The 24,389-nt window shown below is 39.5% G+C and overlaps 1 protein-coding gene across 2 annotated transcripts in view; it reads left to right on the top strand.

Moving 5' to 3' along the window:
• Nucleotides 1–5,082: 5,082 nt before the first annotated feature.
• The window catches only part of il11ra (interleukin 11 receptor, alpha), a 59,346-nt gene continuing 40,039 nt past the window's right edge, over nucleotides 5,083–24,389 (top strand). For both annotated transcript variants that reach the window (XM_022208589.2, XM_022208587.2), the window contains exon 1: nucleotides 5,083–5,248. The gene's annotated coding sequence lies outside the window, so the exon portion shown is untranslated. The remainder of the gene's footprint in view (nucleotides 5,249–24,389) is intronic.

Genomic DNA, 24,389 nt, shown 5'->3' on the forward strand with positions numbered 1-24,389 from the left:
CAAAAGATTTTAATGAACGCGTCTCAAACCAACAGAAAACACACAACAGACTGACGCAAGTTTGGTCACTTTCCAATTCACCAACAACACGAGACAAATAGGTCAACTACATTCAAATCTGCTTTACGGGTATGTAAAACCTGCACAAATTAACCGCCATGACAGCAGGCAAGCAGCCAGACTCAGTGGGTCTTTATAGGCCTGGATGATGATGATCCCTGGCCTTCCAATGAGATGTTCTACTGTAACCATCAGGATGTTCTACTGTAACTATCAGGATGTTCTACTGTAACTATCGGGATGTTCTACTGTAACCATCAGGATGTTCTACGGTAACTATCGGGATGTTCTACTGTAACCATCGGAATGTTCTATTGTAACTATCAGGATGTTCTACTGTAACCATCGGGATGTTCTACTGTAACTATCAGGATGTTCTACTGTAACCATCGGGATGTTCTACTGTAACTATCAGGATGTTCTACTGTAACCATCAGGATGTTCTACTGTAACTATCAGGATGTTCTACTGTAACTATCGGGATGTTCTACTGTAACCATCAGGATGTTCTACGGTAACTATCGGGATGTTCTACTGTAACCATCGGAATGTTCTATTGTAACTATCAGGATGTTCTACTGTAACCATCGGGATGTTCTACTGTAACTATCAGGATGTTCTACTGTAACCATCGGGATGTTCTACTGTAACTATCAGGATGTTCTACTGTAACCATCAGGATGTTCTACTGTAACTATCAGGATGTTCTACTGTAACTATCAGGATGTTCTACTGTAACCATCGGGATGTTCTACTGTAACTATCGGGATGTTCTACTGTAACCATCAGGATGTTCTACTGTAACCATCAGGATGTTCTACTGTAACTATCGGGATGTTCTACTGTAACTATCAGGATGTTCTACTGTAACCATCGGAATGTTCTACTGTAACCATCGGGATGTTCTACTGTAACTATCGGGATGTTCTACTGTAACCATCGGGATGTTCTACTGTAACCATCGGGATGTTCTACTGTAACTATCGGGATGTTCTACTGTAACCATCGGGATGTTCTACTGTAACCATCGGAATGTTCTACTGTAACCATCGGGATGTTCTACTGTAACCATCGGAATGTTCTACTGTAACCGTCGGGATGTTCTACTGTAACCGTCGGAATGTTCTACTGTAACCGTCGGGATGTTCTACTGTAACCGTCGGGATGTTCTACTGTAACCGTCGGGATGTTCTACTGTAACCGTCGGAATGTTCTACTGTAACCGTCGGGATGTTCTACTGTAACCGTCGGAATGTTCTACTGTAACCGTCGGGATGTTCTACTGTAACCGTCGGGATGTTCTACTGTAACCGTCGGGATGTTCTACTGTAACCGTCGGGATGTTCTACTGTAACCGTCGGAATGTTCTACTGTAACCGTCGGGATGTTCTACTGTAACCGTCGGAATGTTCTACTGTAACCGTCGGGATGTTCTACTGTAACCATCGGAATGTTCTACTGTAACCGTCGGGATGTTCTACTGTAACCGTCGGAATGTTCTACTGTAACCGTCGGGATGTTCTACTGTAACCGTCGGGATGTTCTACTGTAACCGTCGGGATGTTCTACTGTAACCATCGGGATGTTCTACTGTAACCGTCGGGATGTTCTACTGTAACCGTCGGGATGTTCTACTGTAACCGTCGGAATGTTCTACTGTAACCGTCGGGATGTTCTACTGTAACCGTCGGGATGTTCTACTGTAACCGTCGGGATGTTCTACTGTAACCGTCGGGATGTTCTACTGTAACCATCGGGATGTTCTACTGTAACCATCAGGATGTTCTACTGTAACCATCGGGATGTTCTACTGTAACTATCAGGATGTTCTACTGTAACCATCAGGATGTTCTACTGTAACCATCGGGATGTTCTACTGTAACCATCGGGATGTTCTACTGTAACCATCGGGATGTTCTACTGTAACTATCGGGATGTTCTACTGTAACCATCGGGATGTTCTACTGTAACCATCGGAATGTTCTACTGTAACCATCGGGATGTTCTACTGTAACCATCGGGATGTTCTACTGTAACCATCGGGATGTTCTACTGTAACCATCGGGATGTTCTACTGTAACCATCGGGATGTTCTACTGTAACTATCGGGATGTTCTACTGTAACTATCGGGATGTTCTACTGTAACCATCGGGATGTTCTACTGTTACTATCGGGATGTTCTACTCTAACTATCGGGATGTTCTACTGTAACCATCGGGATGTTCTACTGTAACCATCGGGATGTTCTACTGTAACCATCGGGATGTTCTACTCTAACTATCAGGATGTTCTACTGTAACCATCGGGATGTTCTACTGTAACCATCGGGATGTTCTACTGTAACCATCGGGATGTTCTACTGTAACCATCGGGATGTTCTACTCTAACTATCGGGATGTTCTACTCTAACTATCAGGATGTTGAACTGTATCTGTCCCAGCTCCATCAAAGGTCAGGGAGGTCAGCTGGACGTGTTAGAAGTTGGAAATCCCCGTTTTCAGTTGGAATAATTGATGTCATTCTTGTTGGCCTGGTGACTGACTGGAATCCAACGGCCTCAGTTTGCCTTCAGATTGTTCCCGTTCAGTCTGTTAATCATAGAACTCAGTAAGAAGCGACATGATTGGCTATTGGAGATTTTGGGGAAGATTTGGGTCAAAAGTCAAAGTTGTTATAGGAAAAAACAGAACAAAATAGAACAAACCAGAACAAACCAGAAAAAAACAGAACAAAACAGAATAAAACAGAATAAAACAGAATAAAACAGAATAAAACTGAACAAAACAGAACAAACCAGAACAAACCAGAAAAAAAACAGAACAAAACAGAATAAAACAGAATAAAACAGAACAAAACAGAATAAAACAGAACAAAACAGAACAAACCAGAACAAACCAGAATAAAACAGAACAAAACAGAACAAAACAGAATAAAACAGAACAAAACAGAACAAACCAGAACAAACCAGAATAAAACAGAATAAAACAGAACAAAACAGAACAAAACAGAACACGTTTGTTCTGTTTCTGGGGTTCCTGATATGAAAAAGAGGCATATTTAGTGTTAAATGTGGTATGTATATGATTATTATTAGTATCATTATTGCTTTACATTTAGCTTTTAATAAGTAAACCCTGGTGTTACTGAATTATAGAATGAAAAGTACAATCTGTGTATAAAAGACGCACAATCAAACATGACTGAGAACATTTTATCAGCATGATGGATTCTGATGTAACAGCTCAGGAATAAACCCTACCTTAGTTTCTATGATCACTGGATGATAGCGATGTCTGTCATGTGATAACGCTGATGTTATGCTGAGATTTTCTTTATTTTCTATTCACAGTAGATGACAGAGATGTCTGTCATGTGATAACGCTGATGCTGTACTGAACAGTGGTGTTCTAATGAACCACATCACTTTGACAGATGTGTTTTTCCAGCTGCATTCATGAGGGAGGCTGAAAGGTCACTGCTTGGGATAATGAGCTAAAGCTCAGAGCAATAGCCTCCTTAAGGATCTAACGGGTTTATGTAACGGTCACCATGCAGGTATAACGAACACAGAAACAAGTCCATCCAGAATTTTACCTGTTCAACCTAGAAAACCTGGAAAAGCTTGTTTTACTTCCACCCATTAAGGGTTTTAGTCAGCAGAGTTCTCCAGATTATTCAGTGTTCAGCTCCTAATTTTAGTTATGATCTATACATGCTGCAGTGTGGATTAAATTAGTTATGATAACACAGTTTATCATTATTTCACTTATGTCTTCCCTTTTTTAATTAAAGAAAATATAAAAACTCAGTTATCTTGGCACAGAATGGTCTCGTCTTCACTTGTAAATACAAAGATGAGTAAAGTAGGTCAAATTAAACCAATATAAATATTTTAAACCAATTAATTAATAAATAATTTTAAACATTTGAAGTGAGATGATGAATCTCAGCTCAGTTTATCTTGGTGTGAAAATTTCTCTTCTTAATTTCAGCTCAGGCAATAAAATGAGGCTGAGAAAAGTGGGACAAATTAAATCAGCAACAAACAAACAAATGTATTATTATTACCATCATTATATTAATAAAAATATTACATGTAAATGTTTTAATACAATTAAATTCATTTATTATCAAATCAAATGTTTTAAATGAATAATAAATCATTAATTTAAAATGTTTGTGCTGAAATATTTAATTTAAAAAATAATAGATTTCAGCTCAGTCATCTTGGCTCAGAATTTTATCTCCCTCACGTGAGAAAGTCTAGTAAGCTTAAAAATTAAAATTAAATTAATAACAAGAACTACAAGAACCCACAATTAATTAATCATCAAAGTAAAAACATTTAAACTGAGATAATAATAATAATAACAATAATAATAATAATAATTGTGACCTTAATATTAATTTGAGTCCATTAAAATGGAGTACAGTAATCAATAACGTAAACAAATGATCAGTTCATTCATTTAAGTCAATTTCATCTTAAAATAGACAGTTTTGCGTGTATTTTGTCATTTGCAGACACAATGCAATCCCTGTTTGAATCCAGAAAAATAAATTAATCACATGAAAAGTGATGCAAATCACAACTATTTTAATCCTGTTTGTCTCCTGTTTCTATTCATCGCTCAGACTCCAGATCACAGACTGTATAATGCACATTATATGATATTATACAGTCTATTATAATCCTGTTTCTCTCTTGTTTCTACATTCCTCAAGCTCCAGATCAGCCCTCAGTGCTCTCTGAGCTGCTATCAGACTCTATACAGTCTATGTTAGCAGTTCTATAACAGCAGTTCTATAACAGCAGCTCCATAGCAGCAGCTCCATAGCAGCAGCTCCATAGCAGCAGCTCTATGACAGCAGCTCTATGACAGCAGCTCTACGCTATCAGTCTCTATACACTCTGAGCTACTATTAGCCCCGCCTCCATAATCTCTTTACAGTCAGGCCCCGCCCACTGCGCTGCCTGATTGACAACGCGCTCCTCCAATGCCGGGGCCGCCGCCAGTCGTCTGGGCCGCCTCTCTCCTCCGCCGCCTCGTCCCGACTTTGTCGCTCCGCTGCCCCGCTATAGTCCCTCCAGCCTCCCCAGCGAGCCGAAGAACAACCCGCTAGAGCTCCCAGCCATGGAAGAGGACAACATAATAATGCCTGCTTGACTCGGGGAGAGTTTTCAAGGTAAGTTTGGCGGTTTTAAGTGTTTTTACAGGGACGTAGAGGCGGGAATTTGTTGGCCGGGAAGCTGCGTGTGTCTGTGGGGGGAGCGGAAAGTTTATCCGCCTGAGCGCACCGGACGGGACGGGAGGGAACAGAGGGAAATACTCCAGTGTTGTTCACATGCTGCTAGCTTACGTATTGGTCCCTTTTTAGCATGTGTAGCACCCTAAAAACATCTATTAAAATGTTTTATTTCATCCGTATGCGTCCTCATTACACTCCTATAAATAAATCTAATTATTGAAATTGTAGTCTCATATTTGTGAGGTGACATCAGCTCATGCTGCTGATGTGTTTTAGGCCAAAATCATTATTTTTTGTTAGTTTTATTGAAAAAGTAATCTGACTTCATTTAAAATGTCATAAATATTGGATTTAAATAAACAAACAGCTGATCTGGTCTGATAGCAGAATGCAGCTCTGGGAGGAAGTTTATTCATGTTTATCTGTGTTTGTTTATGTTTATATGTTTGTTTGTGTTTGTGTGCTAACACACACAGCACAACATGTCAAAACAAAATAATACAGTGTTTCATTCAGTTGTTGTGCAGAACGTCACTCGACAGAGTTTAGATGGAGCACTTGTTGGTGATAAACAGGATGCATGCTGTATATTTACGTGCACGCTGATAGTAAATGTGAGCTGTGATGGATGGACGGTAGGAGACGGAGGGACAGATGTGCATTCCTGCAGCCAGCGCTCTGATCCAGCCTTTAAATAGAGCTGAGCAGGAATGCAAACACACCAGAGCAGAACGAGGTGAAGCCTGGGGGCATCTGGGAGCAGAGAGGAAAGGTAGGAGGTAGGAGGAAAATAAGCAGATTTAAATGAGTTTGTCTCTTTCCTCTGATTTCTCCCCGTTAGGAGGAAATGTAGGTGAAGGTTCATCACTGCTCTGGAGCTGTTCAGCTCACTGGAACGTCAGAGATGTTCAGGAGGAAGATCTAATGACTTAATAATAATGTGCCGGGGTATCAGAGGCAGATTTTCAACCAGATCCTGACGTCAGCTCGTCTTTATCCTCCAGAAAAGCCTGCTGTGATAGAGTGAAGGATCAGACCCTTTTTCTGAATGGATTTACTCACATAGCACAAGAACAGAGTGTAGGGAGGCAAAAACAAATCAGATCACACTTTATTGATGTTTTTTCCAAACATACAGGAGATAACATTTATCAAGTACACAGTGAATCAAACAACCAGAGCCTAAAAACAGGCTTTAAACACGCTAAAGTGACATTTATTCTGAACTAGGGCACACATATGAGAATGAAATATGAAACATGGTGAGATTTTTGTGTAATATTTGTGGGATTATTGTGTGTCTGAGTGTTTTCAGTGCTTTAGTTTACTGTGTGCTGTATAAAGTCGTCTGTCTGCTGTGGATCGGCTCAGAGTTTTCTGTTTCTTCTCCTTTGGTATAAAAGTTGTTATTGTTGGTTTTATCTGAACTGGAAGCAGAGATCCTGCTGGGAGAGCTTCATTAGATGACCGATAGGAGCCCGTTTTTCTCCCATGTGGCATGAAGGCAGCGTAGCTTCAGTCCTGATGTTCATACGTCCCGGGACGCGCTGGTTTTTCTGATTGCTGTTTATTTATTTACTCTAGAATCCATTCAGCTAATTGTGAACAGAGAAAAGGCTAATTGCTGTTTTGTGGAGCCAAACACCTGGCTGGCTCTGTGTCGACTACAACAGGGTTTATTGTTGGAGGGTTTCTCTTCAGAGTCTGGATGATCCGTCAGGATGATGTCTGTCAGTCTGAACAGCTCAGAAACTAAACAGAAGAAGAAAACCTGCGAGCCGCTGGGCTGCTTACCTCTGGTAACCCACAGATTAGAGGCTTCTGTCTCTATTAGAGGAAAACTGGGCTTTATTTTTGCTTTACAAACATGGTGACTAAAAAATCTGTAGAAAATAGTGTGAACAAATTTGCTCTTCGGGGCTGCATATCCAGAAAAGGAAGGGAACTCCAGGGAGCTCAGAGTGTCTGCATGAATGGAAATTAGCTCCAGTTTTCCCTATAAGTTTGATCTGCTGTTGAGGCTAACTTTCTTCAGCTTTGCTTTGTTTTTCTGTGCAGCTGAATTCAGTTAAATCACCTCCAACACTTGCTTTAGGATGGAGAAAGGGGCTGTTATTCAGCTTCTCCTGATTCCCTGCAGACGATCGCTGGCAGTCCGGCCAAAAACCACATGCACACACACACACAAACACGTGCACACACACATGCACACTTTCTCCACATAGACCTTGACAGGGAGCTCATGCATGCACGTGTACATGTATGATGCAGACGGTCCTGGGCGTATAATGGCACGCACACTAAAGCGGTCCAAGCCTCTTCTCCGCTCATATTTCACTGGTCCGTCTCACTGGGCCCACAGCAATCAACTTTAAATTAGAGAGAAAGCTGCTCCAAGAAGCTGATCTGCTGCCAGCTGTGAGGCCGAACAGAGAGAGACTGAGCTGATTTTAACCCTCCTGTTGTCTTCATTTACGCGCCCCAAAAAAATATAATTTCCTTGTCGAAAAAAATCCAAAAATTCTGCAAAAAATTCCCCAAATTTCAGAAAATTTGCAAAACCATCAGGAAGAATATTCCAATAATTCCTTAAAAGTTTTATTTAAAAAAAATCCCCCAAATTTCTCATCCTGCGGGTCAAATTGACCAGTTTTAACGTTTGATAATGTGGAAAAAACGGACAAGGAAACAATATTTTTTTGGTGCCCGTCAATGAAGACAACAGGAGGGTCAAACCAGCTGAGGCTACAGATCCAGAGCTGGTTTTATTCCAGCTCTGAGGCTACAGATCCAGAGCTGGTTTTATTCCGGCTCTGAGGCGTACAGATCCAGAGCTGGTTTTATTCCAGCTCTGAGGCTACAGATCCAGAGCTGGTTTTATTCCGGCTCTGAGGCGTACAGATCCAGAGCTGGTTTTATTCCGGCTCTGAGGCTACAGATCCAGAGCTGGTTTTATTCCGGCTCTGAGGCGTACAGATCCAGAGCTGGTTTTATTCCAGCTCTGAGGCTACAGATCCAGAGCTGGTTTTATTCCGGCTCTGAGGCGTACAGATCCAGAGCTGGTTTTATTCCGGCTCTGAGGCTACAGATCCAGAGCTGGTTTTATTCCGGCTCTGAGGCGTACAGATCCAGAGCTGGTTTTATTCCAGCTCTGAGGCGTACAGATCCAGAGCTGGTTTTATTCCGGCTCTGAGGCTACAGATCCAGAGCTGGTTTTATTCCAGCTCTGAGGCTACAGATCCAGAGCTGGTTTTATTCCAGCTCTGAGGCGTACAGATCCAGAGCTGGTTTTATTCCAGCTCTGAGGCGTACAGATCCAGAGCTGGTTTTATTCCGGCTCTGAGGCTACAGATCCAGAGCTGGTTTTATTCCAGCTCTGAGGCGTACAGATCCAGAGCTGGCTTTATTCCAGCTCTGAGGCGTACAGATCCAGAGCTGGCTTTATTCCAGCTCTGAGGCTACAGATCCAGAGCTGGCTTTATTCCAGCTCTGAGGCTACAGATCCAGAGCTGGCTTTATTCCAGCTCTGAGGCTACAGATCCAGAGCTGGCTTTATTCCAGCTCTGAGGCTACAGATCCAGAGCTGGTTTTATTCCAGCTCTGAGGCGTACAGATCCAGAGCTGGTTTTATTCCAGCTCTGAGGGGCCTGGATCGGGGTTTTTCTGCTGCTCTGTGCTGCTGTTCATGCAGTTTATCTCCTCTTAAACCTACCAGCAGATCTGCTCCAGTGTACGTTGGAGGAGCTGGCTGATTTATTTCTCTTTGCTTTATGATCGTCTACATTGGACTCCGTCCCTCAGCTCCCAGCCACAGCTTCAGCCCACTTCAGAAGGTCTGACCTCGTGGTCTGGAGATACGACGTCCTCAGACCATGGAGGGCAGTGATGGTGATGATAGTGGAGCAGCGCTGCAGTGTTTGTAGACAGAGAGGAGCTTCCATTGAAGAAGAACTGAGGCCTGTTCTCCTATAAATACGTGCTGTGGGAGGCTGGATGAGGCTGAACACATAATGACAGAGAAACCTACAGTCTCTGATAAATGGGACCTGATGGCAGGAATGTAAAGTTTGCTGCAGCATCTGTTTTAAATAGAAGGACTTATTTTTGACTTTGGCAGAGCTTCAGCAGCGTTTAGTTCCATTATTTAAAACCATCCAGCTGTTAGAGAACATCAGGAGAAGCTAGAAGTTATAGAAGTTTAACAGAAGAACGTTAAAGGGCGGAGATTTCAGTTTTTAACTTTCACAGTAATATTAAAAATGAAACCTACAGAGCGTGATAAAGCCGTGAACTTGTTTAGAGAAGAGAAAACAGCCGAATTAAACGTATTGTTATGGTTTAACCTCCTCATTTAGGAGCATCCAAAAATATAGTTTCCTTGTCTCAAAAAAAATCCAAAAATCCAGCAAAAAAATCTGAAAATTTGCAAAATGTTTAGAAAGAAAATTCCAATAGTCCTTTAAAAGTTTCCCTGAAAAGTTTCATGTATTCATGGAAAATTCATGTATATATTTTTTAAAAATGAGTAAGAATCTTCTATTCTATTATAGAAGCAGCTCACCAGAGCTTTAGATTTCCTCTAAACCAGGGGTGTCCAACATGAGGCCCGTGGTCCAAAAGTGGTCCTCCAGAGGGTCCAATCCGGCCCTCAAAGTGTAAAAATTACAGAGAAGACATTAACTGCAGATTGTAAATTAGTAAAACTATAAATTTAAAATAATTTCTAGACCATGACAAGTTGTTTGGATCAGAAAGTAAAATACTAGATTGTTCTTTTGTTGTTTTGTGTCTAATTTTTGTAATATTTTGTCTTCTTTCATTGTTTTTTGTTTCGGTCTTTTTTTGTCATGTTGATCATAAAGTAAATCCTCTCTGGTTCAAAGTAAATCTCTCTGGTTCAGGTCCAGGTGACCAAATGTTGTGTTCCTTTGTAGACACTCTGATCTGGAAGTTGTAATGTGGAAATGATAAACTGAGGATGAATGTTGGTGAAACTTAATTTATTTTTCTGAATAAATTTCAGGTTGTTCATGATGTTTTGTACAAAGATAATTCTTTAAGTGTGAATATTTTGCCCTAAACCAAAGGAACCTTTAGGAGTTGTGGTTATTTATGGGTTGTCATGCTGTGGTTTTACTGGTCTGGTCCTGAATGTGGAACCTGAACTAAGATGAGTTTGACCTCCTGCTCCATAATACGATGGTAGCTCCTGTTTAGAAGCTTCTGTGTAGGGTGAGTATGAAGGCGGGTTCATCAGAGGATAAATGCTGAAGATGTTCTTCCTTCCTGTCTACTGGACCACATCTTCCACTCAGGAGACAGTTTTCTATCTGTATAAACCCTCCAGCCTGCTGAGCTGAGCCTGTGGGAGGTTTCCATGTTTTCACGTCTCAGAAGTAATGACCAAGTGTGTGAGAACCTGCTGGATGTTTCTGACATCTAGCTGCAGCTCTGCCAGTGAAAGCAGCATCTCTCAGGTTAACCATAGAAACTAAACTATCCTGCCCAGTGCTGTGTTGACTCAGAAAACAGAGCTGACTGGAGATTATTAGAGCCTGGCAGAGTGTTGGTCTGTGCTGGAAAAACACTCAGTGATTGCTTTGGTATAAAGCTGTGGCTCCAGATCATGGAGGGTTTCTGTGGAGAACGCTGAGCGTGGAGTATTAGAAACGCTGCAGAGTTCTGGCTGCTCAGGATCCACTCCCAGCCTGCAGGCGTTCAGAGTTACCGGCTCTACAACGGTCCACTTGTGAAGCTGTTGTCTGAAATATAGATCATAGATCCAGCAGCTTGTTATTTAAGGAGGTTCATTCATGTCGACTCACTGTGAAGTCTCAGTGGGTTTATTTTCAGAGAGGCTGAAGGACAGAGAGAGATAGCATTCAGTGAAGATAGATGTGTCTGAGATGTGAAATCACACTCTGGGTGTGTTTACTTGGAAAGAAATACAGTAGCTCCATTTCATTTTTAAATGTCTCCCAGAATGTATGGATGACTGAAGCTGCATTTAAAGACGTGTTCATGCAGATATTAAAGACGTGTTCATACAGATATTAAAGACGTGTTCATACAGATATTAAAGACGTGTTCATACAGATATTAAAGACGTATCAGCCTGTGTGTCAGATTGACCCGTTTTAAAGTTTGAAAATGTGGAAAAAAAACACATTTCCACAGTGAAAGTTCTCATTTCCAAATTCACAACATTTTTGGGAAATTTTTGAAAATCTTTTGGTGGAAAAAAAAAGGAAATGTTATAAAAAATATTTGAGAGTTAATTTGCAAAAACTGGTAACTCTGTTTTCTAAATTTTCAGAAAACTCATTTTTTATTGTTTACTTCAGATAATAATAATAGTAACACTAAATTTATTTTTCTCTGTTTTGTTCTGCTGAGTCAAATCCACTTCAGTTTGACTGATATTATCTCAAATAAACAATAAAAAAATTATCAAAATGGAGTTATCTGTTTTTGCAAATGAACTCTTCATTTCTTCAAGAACATTCACATAAAAATCAACGAAAATCCATCAAAGTTCGCTGGATTTAGATTTTTTTGTGAATGTTCTTGAAGAACATACTAGAAGTTTTACTGATATCTATGGAATCACTTTAGATATTTTTAGGATTTTTGTTGGACCATTTTTACTAAGTTTTTGAAAATATTTACAAGAATTTTCTTGCCAAATTTGGGGGATTTTTAAATACATTTTTTAAGGGAAACTTTTAAGGAATTCTTGGAATTTTCTTCCTGAAGTTTTTGCAAATTTTCAGAAATCTGTGGAATTTTTTTGCAGAATTTTTGGATTTTTGGGAATGCTTTTTTTTGGTGTCTGTAACTGAAGACAGCAGGAGGGTTAATGCAGAAACAAGCATCAGTAATCCCCTCAGTGTGACTGGGCTGGTTAAAGCTCAGACAGGTGGATTACTGTGTTCTCATAAGGTAAGGTACTGAAGGTAAAGTTTTCAGATGTCCGTACGGAGGGGAAACATGGAGCCGTCAGCTGTCATTAAAGTTCCTCTGCTGTGTTTGAAACAGGACATTTCCTGGTTGAATAATGAATGTGAGGCTTTGTGTTTAGTCATCCAGGAGAATCTTCCACCAGCTCTGTGTTCAGCTATTTTACATCATGGACTAACCAACAAAGTGATTTGAATACTCAGACCTTCAGAGACCATAACTATTTATTATTTATTTGAATTTTATTTGCATCAGATGAAAACTGTTGAGACATTTGCGTCTTTAGTGGAGTAGAGCTGGAACCGTTGTTTGACTTACTGAGCTGAAACTATGAAAATGACCAACCATCCTCTTTATTGAATGTGATATTGTGATGCTCCTGTCTGACAGATGTGATGAAACGGTAAATGTTTTGGGTCCTGGGCTGCTGGTCAGTTAAAACTACACCTTTTGACCTGTTTACTGCAAATATAACGTCTGATTTTCTACACATTTCAGAGCTTAGTGTCTGAAATGTGTTAGTGTCACTGAAGAAGTGGTTTATAATGAGCACAGTATATTCTTTATATTTCTGTTATAAAAAGCATGTCTGGGTTGTTCTTCTACAGCTTAATGAAGCGTAAAGCCAAAGTCAAAGCAGAAAAGTAAAATAGTAAATGCAGCATTTCTAATCCATCCTCAACTCTTCTGATAATTGATTAATCATTTTGAGTCTTAATCTCTGATTCTAGCTTCTTAAAGCTGCTGTCCGGAGTTTGAATCTCAGCGTCTCCCAAAACACTGTTGGTCCCTCCCTCTGATTTCGCCCCTTTATTTGTGTGCACGTGCTCAGTACATGAGAGAAGTGCCCGGAGTGCTGCAGCATCTCGCCTGTTTTGCTGTTTTCCCCTCTTCTACATTTAGTACATTTAGTAAATAATAAAGGAATTACGTTAGAATGCTGTATTGAGTCTAACTTGTCCTAATACCAAAATAACATGAATCTGCTAGGACGAACGAGTAAAGTTTCAATATGTGATTACACTCGTGTATCCCTCTGGATGACGTTGTTTATCAAACTTAGTGCATTTACGCGTGTATATGTGTTACATTGTTTATTTATTTCTATCTAGAGTTCAGAATTGCATGACTCCTCTGACGAAGAGTATGTCCCAGACGCCCCAACATCTTCCTCCAGAGGTCGGGCATCTAAACGAAGCCGTCAGGCGGGCTATGGAGGCCGTGGTCGGGGAGCGACACGAGCACCCCGAGCCAAAAAACGTCCTGCAGTCTCTTGGCCTGACAAACCGTGGGATTGGTAACTTTTCTGGAAGTTGCTGATCCCTGATGCTCTCTCCTCCACAAGCAAAACAAATGTGCGCGCGGTTGCGTAGTGCGTAGCTCGCCCACCTCTGCATGGGCTTGCTTGCTGTGCGCGTAACCGTTGATTGACAGCATGACAAAGCTGAAGCTGGAACTTGATTGGTCGGCAGCGACCGGCGCTTTTTGGAATAACATGGGGGTCTATGAGAGGAAGGCGGAGCTCAGGAATAAATTTTCATATCGCGTCATACTAACTTTATATTATAGTATCGAACTAGACTAACACATTTAAGCTTTGTTAAACAATGATACATAAATTGAAAACAAACGGAAACTCCGGACAGCAGCTTTAAGTCTGAATATTTCCGTGTTTCTTTACTCGTCTCTGACATTAAACTGAATGTCTTTGGGTTGTGGACAAAACATGACATTTGAGAAGATGTTTTTGGCTTCTGGGAAACGTCGCTGTTTTCTGACATTTCATGAGGTAAACAACGCAGTTTTAGTCAGAAAATAAACAAACATTAATCGACAAAGAAAGTAATTGTTAGTTTCAGCCCTACTCGTGACAGAAACAGAAAGTTTAGGAGTTTTTTCTTCATCCTAACCTGAAGCTTGATCCGTCTGACTGTGCTTTGTGGAAACACTAAAAGAAAGATGGTGAAAGAGAGGAACGACGATGGTTTAGACCAACTAAAAACCTTCCTCTAACTCTTTATAACGGTGGACGTTCTCCTCTCTGAAGGTCAGCAGGTGTTTGTCTCCACTCAGCATCTTACAGCCTAGAAGTGTGAAATGAAAGTTAGTGAAGCAGCAGAGAGGGTGTTTGACCACATCGTCCTCATGTGTTTCTGCTGCAGAGAGGCGACTATTTTTACTCGTCTGTCGTCCATAATTGATAGACCTGTCAGTTTAAATTACGTCGCTACACATGTGGACAAACCTTCTCCTGGGAAGCAAACAAGTCTGGATCTACTCCAGCATTTAACCCCGGTGTCGTCCTGCAAGGAAAAATAAAAAAGGTTTCACAGTCAAACTTCTGATGTCAAAATTTTCAACATTTTTAGGAAATTTGTGAACATTTTTTAGTAGAAAAAAGAAATGTTAAAAATGTTTCTTAAGAACATTCACGTAAAAATCAACCAAAATCCAGCGAAATTCGCTGGATTTTGGTTGATTTTTACGTGAATGTTCTTAAAGAAAATATCAGAAGTTTTACTGATATATATGTAATCCTTTTAGATATTTTTAGGATTATTTTGGAAGGTTTTTACTAATTTTTTGAAAATATTTACAAGAATTTTGTTGCCACATTTGCGGGATTTTTTTTTAAAAATAAGCTTTTAAGGAATTATTGGAATTTTCTTCCTGAAGGTTGAGCAAATTTTCAGAAATTTGGGAAATTTTTTTGCTGAATTTTTGGATTTTTTTTCAGACAGGAAGCTATATTTTTTGGTGCCTGTAAATGAGGACAACAGGAGGGTTAAAGGAAGAATCTCTGTTTCCTGTCCTCCTCTACCTGTCCGTCCTTCCTGTTACCTGTCCGTCCTTCCTGTTACCTGTCTGTCCTTCCTGTTACCTGTCTGTCCTTCCTGTTACCTGTCTGTCCTGTTACCTGTCTGTCCTGTTACGTGTCCTTCCCGTTACCTGTCCTTCCCGTTACCTGTCCTTCCTGTTACCTGTCTGTCCTTCCTGTTACCTGTCTGTCCTTCCTGTTACCTGTCTGTCCTGTTACCTGTCTGTCCTTCCTGTTACCTGTCTGTCCTGTTACCTGTCTGTCCTTCCTGTTACCTGTCTGTCCTGTTACGTGTCCTTCCCGTTACCTGTCCTTCCTGTTACCTGTCCGTCCTTCCTGTTACCTGTCTGTCCTTCCTGTTACCTGTCCGTCCTTCCTGTTACCTGTCTGTCCTTCCTGTTACCTGTCCGTCCTTCCTGTTACCTGTCTGTCCTTCCTGTTACCTGTCTGTCCTTCTTGTTACCTGTCTGTCCTGTTACCTGTCCTTCCCGTTACCTGTCTGTCCTTCCCGTTACCTGTCCGTCCTTCCTGTTACCTGTCTGTCCTGTTACGTGTCCTTCCTGTTACCTGTCTGTCCTGTTACGTGTCCTTCCTGTTACCTGTCTGTCCTTCCCATTACCTGTCTGTTTTATCGTTTTATTGGCGTTCTGTCGCTGTTTCTCCTGGCGTTCCCTCCCTCTGTGCTGCTGCAGGTTTGTTGTCTTCATGGAGTGTTGCGTCTTAAAGCAGGATAAATGGCTGTTATGGAGCATGAGGACCATATCTGATCTGGCAGGCAGGTGACAGAAACCAGTGAGAATGAAGCGTGGATACTCGAGCAATATTTCTAGGACTGCAGTTGATAGTGTCCCATTTTTAGAAAGTAATTATCTGTTATTTCCTTGTTATCAGTGCAGATTGAATGACAGCTGTTACTGTGTCGTTTTATTGCTTTATTTTGTAAAACCTAACCAGCTTTCAGTATCAGAATGGAATCAGAATGAGTTTTATCAGCAGGGCGTGACATATGGGTCATATTTGATGATAGCAGTATCAACATGTGCATTTTAAAGATGAACTCTGATAAGACGTTATATCATCTGCAATCAGACGAATGGCGTCTCTGATCCGGATCTGATCCATGAAAAGAAGATTTTACTGGTTTTATGGCAACTATATCAACGCATTTTAATGACAAATGAATGCTAATATCTGATGTAAACTAGTCCTTATGTGCCGTCTTTAACCCTCCTGTTGTCCTCATTTACAGGCACCAAAATATATTGTTTCCTGTCTGAAAAAAATCCAAAAATTCAGCAAAAAAATTCCCCAAATTTCAGAAACTTTACAAAACCTTCAGGAAGAAAATTCCAATAATTCCTTAAAAGTTTATTTTTTTAAAGAAATCCCGCAAATGTGGCAAGAAAATTCTTGTAAATATTTTTTAAAAATTAGTAAAAATGGTCCAACAAAAATCCTAAAAATATCTAAAGTGATTCCATATAAATCAGTAAAACTTCTGATATTTTCTTTGAGAACATTCACATAAAAATCAACCAAAATGCAGCAGAATTCACTGGATTTTGGTTGATTTTTATGTAAATATTCTGAAGAAATGTTTCTTTTTTTCCACCATAAAGGGTTCAAAAAGTTCCCAAAAATGTTAAAATGTGGACATCAGAAGTTTCACTGTGAAAATATGATGTTTTTCCACATTTTCAAACTTTCAAACGGCTCAGTTTGACCTGCAGGACGACATGAGGGTTGATAAACAAAGTCAGCTCTGTGGATCATTTAAAAATAGCCTATCAGCAGTTTTTGAACCTTTTAAAATCGGTGTAAATTGTTCAGTGTTCTGGGATGTTTAGAGTTCAGAAAGGCTAAACCTAAAAAATAAACAATGAAATAGCACCTGCTGGTTTAATGATCCTTTATTCAAAGCAGGTGAATAGTTCTAAATCTTAATTCCAGGGCTCTGAATCATGTCTGATTTTGGCTGAATGCGGCATATGGGCTGCTCACTGCAGTTTGATGGAACTTTTCTGGCAAACTAAAGGTTCTTTTGAAGATGGTTTTATAGTCTGTGTTCAGGTTGATTGCAGTGAGTTCAGCAGTTAATCTACTACTGACGTCAGTAGATTTAAAAAACAGTCCACTTACAGAAATTGGTTGGTGAGAAAGACTGAACATGTCTTAGAATGTGGGGTGGATGGATGTGATAAATGTTCCTCTGATTTATTCTGCCAAATACCTGGAGTTAAGCACAGTCCTTCAGGTTGTTTGGAGCTGATAGGAGAGCGTGGAAATATGCAGCTTAGCACATTTAATCTGCCTAATTTCCAGGCTGTTGCTTATTTGACTGTCTCTGAAGGCAGGAGAGGAGAAGGAAGCAGGTCTTATACTCTAAGGATTGGACTATTTGAAGGAACAGTCATTGTGGTGAACTGCAGCAAAGATTTCTGTCCTGCAACCAAAACTTTGGCACAGAAAATGCACATGGTGGTGTTCTATTTGACCTCTCTGGTAGGAGGAGCATGCCTCTGTGCTTCAGGATGGTTCATGACCATAAATGTTCAGTTAAATGGTTTCTTAGAGGCTTTTCTCTGGGTCAGCATCAGTAGATAACATGTTAGACAACGTACAGCAGCATGAGGACAGGTGTGTGTCTGTAGCTCATCTATGGAAAGAAAATCTCAATAAACTGGTGGGAAAAAGCCAAATGACAAGCAACTTCTATCGTTTAGCATTAGACTGTTAGAGTATCAACACCTACACCTCAGCTTACAGAACATGAACATCTTTAAACTTCTAGGACCGTTTACAGGTCAGTCTATAACTGAGGGACTTCTGAAGTCCATGGGATATATCTGTATTCATTTTTATTAAAAGTACAAAAACTAATGTTTTTATGTTCATTATGATCATGTCTGTACAAATTCCATCATTATTTATTATAGAAACAATCATTTATTAATAAAAATGACTGGATATCACTAAAATATGAACTAAATAACATCTGAATTTAACACCAACCACCTTCTAATGAGCTAAACAATAATAAAATGAGCTGATTCACAAATAGTTTGGATTGTGTTCTTTTTATTAAGTTCAGATAATCATGACAGATGTTTCTTTTTTGGCATTATATCACATTTTGTATGAAAAATATCAAATTAAACCCCTTTCCACTAAGTTCCCTGTTCCAAAAATTCCTCTCCAGGAAGTGTGCTAATTCCAGATCACATGACCTGCTCCACATGATGTCATTTCCTCCTGAAGAAAACACTGGAAGACTCCAAGGCTTTCTGACTTATTTCATATAAAGTAGTCAACAGGTTTGCTACAATATCTTTATAAATAACTTTACATTTCACTCATTTGTATATAACATATTTAGAAGAATCTTCCTCTAAAATGCCATGTGTGTTTGGTTATTTTAGGCCTGAAAACAGCTAAAATGTCGGCTATGATAGAAGAAGTCCCCCATATTGAGCCCGATGTCGTGCTAATCCGGTGGTTTTGGACGAGGTGACGGTTCTGGGATTGTGCTAACGTCTGACAGCAGCATGGTCACGTACAAACCAGATCTTAACTCTACAAACTTCCCTCCTTCTGCCTCCTGCTTTGATCTAAACAGGCTTTCTAATCTGACTCTGGATCTGTGGATAAACGCACACATACATGAGACACGTACTCACAAACACAGAATCAACAAACAGAGAGCAAAGGATAGCGGCGTGCTGTAAATCAGTCGCTATCTGAGCTGCTATCTGAAGCTGCTGGAGGTCCAGGTCTGTGAGAGTCTGATGAAGGCTTCTCCTCTTTATTTGCTGCTCATTTATCCTGAAAGACACTTTGTTAGAGTTTGTGTTACATCCTGCTTCCAGGAAATCACTCAGAAAGTAGTGAGGTCGTTGATTTTTGTTTTCCTGCAGGCAGTTAAAACCTAACGTACTTCTGGTGTTAGTTCTCTGCTGTCTGCTGGTGTTCTACTGCAGATGATCATATAGAAGGTCTGAATAGTTGTCCTGTAGATCTTCCAGGTTCCTCTGTGTGTGCTTTCTGGTTGTGTTTTGGGTGGATGGGGGCTGTTTGCTTTACTGCCTGATCCGATCTGAGAGAGTTTGGTTCAGCTTCAGTATGAAAGCCACAAGAGCTGCTGTTTTCAGGGTTTAATGGTGGTGTTCAGCTGATGTAAGGGATGATAGACGATCACCCACAGCTACTCGTCTGTGTAAAGCTGTTTTCCAACCATCTGCAACAACAATCCACAAAACAAGGTCATGAGGTGTGACCATGTAGAAGAAGCCCGGTAATCCAGCTGCTAATTGACTTAATCCACCTGTGACTGTACTGGCTTAGTGGCAGATATTTTCCAGCTCGTTGTCTAGACCAGGAGTCAAACTCATCTCAGTCCAGGTTTCACATCCAGTCCAGTCTGATCTCCAGTAAAACCAGTAAAACCACAGCATAATAATCTATAAATAACCACAACTCCTAATGGTTCCTTTGTTTTAGTGCAGAAATGCTCACATTTAAGGAATTATCTTTTAATAAATGTCATGAACAACCTGAAATTTATTCAGAAAAATAAGTTCAGTTTCATCCACATCCATCCTCAGTTTATCATTTCCTCATTACAACTTCCAGATCACAGAGTGTCTACAAAGGAACACAACATTTAGTCACCTGGAACTTTATGATCAAAATGACAAAAGTAAAAAAAAGAAGACAAAATAACAACAAAAACAAGACAAATTAAAGCTGCCTGTTTGACTGTTTGGTGTTTCTTATGTGCTGCATCTGCCCAGCAAATATTGTAGCTGTAGATGAAACGCCCTGGCAGTTGACCTAATCACCACATTTTCAGTACTTTTTCTTTTCTTTTCTTTTCTCTTCTTTTCTCTTCTCTTCTTTTCTCCTTTTGTTTTCTTTTGTTTTCTTTTCTTTTCTTTTCTCTTTTTTTCTCTTTTTTTCTCTTCTTTTCTCTTCTTTTCTTTTCTTTCTCTTCTTTTCTCCTTTTGTTTTCTTTTCTTTTCTCTTTTTTTCTCTTCTTTTCTCTTCTTTTCTTTCTCTTCTTTCCTTTTCTCTTCTCTTCTTTTCTTTTCTTTTTTTTTCTCTTTTCTCTTCTTTTCTCTTCTTTTCTCTTGTCTTCTTTTCTTTTCTCTTCTCTTCTTTTCTCTTTTTTCTCTTCTTTTCTCTTCTCTTCTTTCCTTTTCTCTTCTTTTCTTTTCTCTTCTCTTCTTTCTCTTTTTTTCTCTTCTTTTCTCTTCTCTTCTTTTCTTTTCTTTTTTTTCTCTTTTCTCTTCTTTTCTCTTCTCTTCTTTTCTCTTGTCTTCTTTTCTTTTCTCTTCTCTTCTTTTCTCTTTTTTTCTCTTCTTTTCTCTTCTCTTCTTTCCTTTTCTCTTCTTTTCTTTTCTCTTCTTTTCTTTTCTCCTCTTTTCTCTTCTTTTCTTTTCTTTTCTTTTCTCTTCTTTTCTTTTCTTTCTCTTCTCTTCTTTTCTTTTCTTTTTTTTTCTCTTTTCTCTTCTTTTCTCTTCTCTTCTTTTCTCTTGTCTTCTTTTCTTTTCTCTTCTCTTCTTTTCTCCTCTTTTCTCTTCTTTTCTCTTCTCTTCTTTTCTTTTCTTTTCTCCTCTTTTCTCTTCTTTTCTTTTCTTTTCTTTTCTCTTCTTTTCTTTTCTTTTCTCTTCTTTTCTTTTCTTTTTTTCTCTTTTCTCTTCTTTTCTCTTCTCTTCTTTTCTCTGTTGCTCCTCGTTCCAATCTGCAGTGAATTAGACATCAGCAATCCACCAGAAAATGATTTATAAAATGTAAATCAGTGTAATGGTAAATTAGTCCCTGTGGTCAGATGATGCAAGCTCCTCCTGCTTATGCTTTATTTTTTCATTTACAGAATAGAAAAGTGAAAGCATGTGTTGTGCGCTGGCGTTAAAGTGAACAGCTCAGCATGAAGGGCTGATAGACAGAATTCCTTCTCCTGCTCTTTACGTGTTTTTTTTGGTTGTTTTTCAGTTTTCCTCGTGTTTTTGAGTTCTTTCCTTCTGGTGCCAAGTCCTCGTTAGTTTGTTTTTCGTTTGTTTTCGCCTCCTCTGCTGCTTTCAGCCTCGTTGTTCTGGTTGTTTTCCAGGATAAGTCAAAGTAAATGATGTCCGTCTATGGAGCCTTCAGAACGTAGTTTCTCTTTAATCAGATGGGCTGTGATTTAATCAGAGCTGGTGACGTCTGCCTGTGTTTCTGTATGTTAATGTCAGCTATCTGTGCATCCATAAACCACATCGCTGCCCTGTTTACAGCCTTACATGCAGCTGTCAATCAGTTATACGTTCACTGGGTGCTGGTGTTCAACATGTGGCCCGCGGACCAAAACCGGCCCACCAGACGGTCCATTTCAGTGTAAAACATTAGAAACAGATTACAATTAACTGTAGATTATAAATTAGTAAAACTATAAATATAAAATCATTTTTAGGCCGTAACAAGTTGTTTTGATCATAAAGTAAATTACTAGATTGCTCATTGTTCTGTTGTCTCATTTTTGTAGTATTTTGTCTTGTTTTTGTTGTTTTTTTTTTGTGATTTTTTTGTCATTTTGACCATAAAGTAAATCCTCTGTGGTTCAGTTCCAGGTGACTAAATGTTGTGTTCCTTTGTAGACACTCTGTGATCTGGAAGTTGTAATGAGGAAATGATAAACTGAGGATGAATGTGGATGAAAATGAACTTATTTTTCTGAATAAATTTCAGGTTGTTCATGATGTTTTGAACAAAGATAATTCATTTCACATTTTTGCACTAAACCAAAGGAAGCATTAGGAGTTGTGGCTATTTACAGGTTATCATGCTGTGGTTTTACTGGTTTTACTGGTTTTACTGGTCCACTGGCGATCAGACTGGACTGAATGTGGAACCTGGACTGAGATGAGTTTGACTCGTCTGCGTTCAGACCAGCAGGACTGACATTCATTAGATAAAATGTGGACTGCAGTGAGATTCCTCTGTGTCTCCCTCCTTGCTGTTTTCCAGCAGCATTTTTAGCAGACAGTCGTAGTAAAAGAGAAGGCAGGACTCTTTATGTCTGACTGGACTGACTCAGTATCTGTGGTGTATCGTAGAACAACCACAGAGGAGATTTCTCCTCTTTTAGTATTCGTTCAACTGATTTTCCTCTCATCTCTAAACTCTACCTGCCTCCTCCAGCATGTTAGGACAGTCATTCTGTAGTAATGGAGAAAGCATGGAGTTCCCAGCAGCGTGACTCACTGCTCAGTGTGTGTGTGTGTGTGTCTGTGTGTGAGGGGATGGGATGTCTATGTTTTGTGTGTGTGTGTGTGTGTGTGTCTGTGTGTGTGAGGGGATGGGATGTCTATGTTTTGTGTGTGTGTGTGTGTGTGTCTGTGTGTGTGAGGGGATGGGATGTCTATGTTATGTGTGTGTGTGTGCTAACATGTGTGTGTTTTGCGTGTCCATGTTCCCGTGTTTCCCTCTAAATAAAGGTCATCTGTTGGTGAAAGTCAAACACACTCACAGACACGATACCTTCAGTAAAAACTGCTTCTTCACATTTATGGTGCTTTTTTTTATCTCCTGTAAAACTAAATCAACCTTTTACTTATTTGTTATTGTTGTTATTATTGTTGTTATGGTACAGTCACTATGTCTTGTTTAGCTGTGTTATATGCTGTTTTTTCAGAATTTGTCAGTCAGAGAAAAGGCAACATTTTTATACCAAAAAACGTTAAACACAACTTAAAACCGTACGTGCACTGACCTCTGGGTAAATATTAAAATAGAAATAGATGGAGGAGGAGCTTTCATGATTTAGAGGATTTATATTATTAGATTCTGTTGGTTTTATCTCTACGGATGTAAACATTAGAGAAGATAAACGTTCCCTCATCTGGGAAATCTACAGCTGGATAAAATGAGGCAACAGTTACACTAGCACAACTCTGGTATTAAAGGAAAACCTTATAGTAGGATATATAATGAACGTCTTAGTAGATTTCTGTGTAACTGAGTCCATTCAGATGGTAATCTTTGCCCAAGACAAATTTCCCTAGTGGGACAATAAAGTTTATCTAATCTAATCAGCTGCTACGCTACAGCTGAATTTACGTATTTATCGTTATATTACTTTGCTTTCCTCCCTCTAAACTGCTCCAGATCCTCCACACCCACTCACATTTAACGTGGAAATATAAAACCAGACGCTGTGGTGTTTGAAGCAGCCAGCGGTAGTATTTACTGACCATTCATCCTGACATTAGCTCTGCTCTTTAACAGCCTTTAATACCTGTGGCTAGCATTCAGTAACCGGATAAGAACACACAGTATTTAAACATCGGCATTTATTTCTCTCTCTTAGAGAATAACTTCATTTGTTCACATCTTCCTGCCTGTTAAGCTTTAAACACTTTAAACAGCCATGTGTTCTTAATTCATATTTATTTATTCTCTAGTGAGACGAGCTGCTTTTTAAGCCTCTAAGGTGTTCCAGAATTTCAGAAAAAATGCTCCTCTCAAAACAAGAAAAAAAATATTTCAAGGAATTTTTAGCTTGAAATAAGTGAAAAAAAAATCTGCCAATAGAACGAGTGAAAAATGTCTTGGTAAGATTTCTTGAAATAAGATCTGATATTTAGAATACTGAGACCCTGAAATTAGCTGGAAAACTTATTTTAAGCTCTATTTTACCAGGACTGTCAGATTTAGGCGTCTTAAAATCACTTAGGCATGCTAATAATGCAACTTTCACTCTAAAACTGATTTTTTTTTGCTTTCCTCCTAATCTGAGATGAATTAAACCTATTTTGAGTTTTCTTGTAAAATTCAGCTCAGAACTCGATAATTTCAAGAATGACTTAAGATATTTAAGATGTGTTCTCTTAAAACAATCCCTCCATCTGCTGACATGTCTCTTGTTTAAGTGAATTTATCTTAAATCCAGTGGGATGAGACATTTAGACTGAAAATAAGACAGACTCGGTAAAATTTTGAGTTTTTGCAGTGAGGAACAAATCTGGAATTTCCACCTCTACTCTGGTACATTTCAGAGTAAAACTACTTTTATTTGACTCTTATAGTTACAGTCTATTCCATTACTACCCCTAGTGTGCATCAAGTGGCTTTAAAAATGTGGATGTTTAGACCGTGGGCCTCGTCTGTACGTAAAGCCTCAGAAAACCTCTGTTCTCGTTGTAATGACGTCGTGTCACGTTGGACAAATGAAGATCTTCTGAAGAACAAACAGTCCTTCACTCTTCTTTTCTGTATGTGTTCGTGTGTTTTCAGCGTTGCATAAAGCAGCCATCTGCAAATATC

Source organism: Acanthochromis polyacanthus, chromosome 18, assembly GCF_021347895.1.
Source record: "Acanthochromis polyacanthus isolate Apoly-LR-REF ecotype Palm Island chromosome 18, KAUST_Apoly_ChrSc, whole genome shotgun sequence".
In the NCBI taxonomy this organism is placed as follows: domain Eukaryota; kingdom Metazoa; phylum Chordata; class Actinopteri; family Pomacentridae; genus Acanthochromis; species Acanthochromis polyacanthus.